Source organism: Elephantulus edwardii, unplaced genomic scaffold (genome assembly GCF_000299155.1).
Source record: "Elephantulus edwardii isolate Elephantulus edwardi_28Jun2011 unplaced genomic scaffold, EleEdw1.0 scaffold00061, whole genome shotgun sequence".
NCBI classification, from domain to species: Eukaryota; Metazoa; Chordata; class Mammalia; order Macroscelidea; family Macroscelididae; genus Elephantulus; species Elephantulus edwardii.
The window spans coordinates 81183-84345 of NW_006399811.1; positions in this window are offsets into that span (position 1 = coordinate 81183).

Sequence of the window (3163 nt, forward strand, 5' to 3'; positions counted from 1 at the left end):
ACTTGCCCCTAGCCACAAAATTAGCACAGCGGAAATGTTAACCCCCTGGTCTTCTCAGTTGCGTGCTATGCATCAGAGAGCTGGACAATGACTAAGGATGACAGAAGAAGAATTGAGTTATCAAGTTACAGTGCTGGAGAAGTTTTGAACATACCATGGATCACCAAGGAAACAAGTCTTTCTTGGAGAGGGTGAAACCAAGTTTCTCCTTGGAGGTTAGGATTTTGAAGCTCTACCTCATATACTTAGGGCACATCTTTTAGAGAAGGACATCATGTTTGGCAGGGTGGAGGGATAGTGCAGGAAAGGAAGAGCCTGGATGAGATGGATTGATAGAGTAACTGGGGCAATGGAGGTAGGTGTGTTGTAGTCAGTGAGACCGGCTCAGGATAGACAGGCTTGAGAGCTATTGTACATAGGGTTGCAATGAGTCACAGGCGACTCAACAGCATATAACATCAACTACCTTGGAGAAGGTGCAGAGTGAATACTTTGGGCTTGTTGCTAGGAGTGATTATTCCTTGGGGAGAGGCATCATGCTTAAAAATTGGAGGACAGCAAAGGAGAGAAGAACCTCAACTAGGTGGATTGACACAGTGACAGTGGCAATGGGCTTGAGCATGACAGATTTAAAAGATGGCACAGGACAGGACACTGTTCAGAATTTTTGTTCACAGGGTCGCTAGGAGTCACACTCGACTGCACCTAACAACTCTCTCAATAATTATGACGAAACATCCATGCCTTCCTAGGTTAAGACTCACAAGTGTTCAGCTGTCTTTCTTGGGTCAACTTTATGACTTATCATCTGACTTGTCTCCTCTGGATCATCCGTATAGTTTGCCCATGATTCTCTTCAGATCCAGAACCCAAAATGAACTGTTGGCGGGGGGGCTACCTCCTTCTTCTTTGGTTATCCACATTTTATTAGAAGGTTCTTTATCACTAAGAAGGGACACTGGTGACCTAGCTGGTAGAGTTGTGATGCCAACTCAAAGGCAGGCAAATACCCCAGCTGCCATAAGGGAGAAAGATGGGCAGTCTGTGATTTATCGCCTAAGGAAACCTGCTGGAGGGTCAGCTATGAGAGTGTTCTGACTCAAGAGCAATGAGTTTTGAGCTCTCGCTCTAATCAACTGTCCAAGTAAAAGTCACAGTATAGACTGGGTTTACAGTATTGCCTAGATTTCCCCAAGTTTTACTGAAAAACAACCCAAATTCAGTGTTAACTCTCGTGAACCTGTAGGTTGGAGGACTATGTCCAGCAGTGTAACCTTTACGGTGTCCAGCAGTGTAATCTTTACGGAAGCAACCTGCCCCACCTTTTTTCATGTAGCGGCTGGCCTTTTGGCTAGCAGCAAAGCACTTAACCACTGCACTGCGTTTCTATTGCATTAGCTCTATTTAGGTAGCTCTGTCTACAAACCACATAATAAAAACAAAGCCGGCCCCAAGATCTAAAAGTTACTGGCCCTCACATTCCCTGCTCAACTCTTGACACCAGCCTGAGAAGCTAGGCTCTCCTGCCCTGTAAGGACACTCTAATCATCTTTTCTGACAAAAGAGCAATGCGCCCGACTGTATCCTACCCAGCATTATCACCAATGGTTTGAAGGTTTTGTTGCTATGTGCTGTCAAGTTGACTCCAACACCTAATGTACAATAGGTCTTGCCCCATCTTCACAATCTCCACTGCGCTGAAGTCCATTGTTGCAGTCTCTGTTTCATTCTATCTCATTGAGGGTTTCCCTCTCTGTTAACTGTCCAACTTTCCAAGCATGTTTCAAGGACTGGTCCCTCCTGGCCACATTCCTGAAGTATGTGAGACAGTGTCTCTCACTCCTTACCTCTAAGAAGCACCATTTCTAAAGCAGATTGGTTTGGGTTTCTTTTGGCAGTCCATGGTATATCCAATACTCATTGCCAATACTATTCAAAGGCATCAATTTTTATTCTCCAAAATTATCCAAGAGTGGGAGCAGCCCACATCACCCCAGGCTTCACTTTTAGCAGTGGCAGCCTGCTCTCGCAGGTCAACAGATTTCCAGTTGGTCTGAGTTTTATTAGTCTAGCACTCACTGCATAGGATAGGATTTAGGTCTGTTGGTCACAGTAGGATCACTCTGAGTTGTACTCAGCTTGACAGCATTGTTGTTATGTGCCATTGAGTCGCTGGTGACTCATAGCGACCCTATGTACACAACAGCCCTAAATTCTGCTCTGTCCTGTGCCAATCACACTGTCTCTTATACACCCATCCTGATTATCCCAGTCACTGAGTCAATCCACCTCATAGAGGGCCTTGAAGGCATAGAGCGCTAAAAAATAGTTCTCATTCCATTTGACATCTTCCCTTGGCTTTCCCTGGCTGGATACTGATGCCTCCTCAAATATTTAATAACAAACCAAACAAAATTTATTATAACTTACAGCAACACAACAGGACAAAGGGGAATTGCTCCACAGAGTTTCTAGAGACGTAAGTAACTGGAAGCCGACTAACATAGGTTCTTTTGTCCCACAGAGGTGCTAGTGGCTTTGAACTACAGACCTTTTGGTTTACAGCCCTGTTTTAGTCAGTGTACCACCAGGGCCCCTCAAATGTTTTCCTTATTGTGTATATTTAATAAACTCATTGTCATCGAGTGGAGACCAACATTGAGTTTCTGAGGCAGCAAATCTTCAGGCAGACAGAGGGGACATCTTTCTCACATAAGAGCTGCTGGTGGTTTGAAATTTCCAGGGCAGCTCAGTCTGTGGTTACCAGTGCAACAGTACTTAAATCCTTGAGTTCTTACTACTCCAGCGACTAGAAGCAGACTTTCCCCTCCCCCCAAGAGCTATCATTTATTGATACCAGGATTTTTAGACAACTGTTGTGTGCTGTAGAGTTGGAACTGACTCATAGTTGAGCCTCCAATGGGTTTACAGAGGCTGTAAATCTTAAGGGATGAGACTGCTCATCTTTACAGTGGCCAGTGGATTTGAACTGCCTGTCTTGGGCTAGTGGCACAACTTGATTACCCAATAAGCCACCAAACGTCCAGAAGCAGACTTTTTTTTTTCCCCTATAATTATATTTTATTAATTTTCATAAACATTTACAGAGATTTTGGGCTTCCACTCATTCATTGTTGCACTATTCTCTCTACCCTCCTCCCAG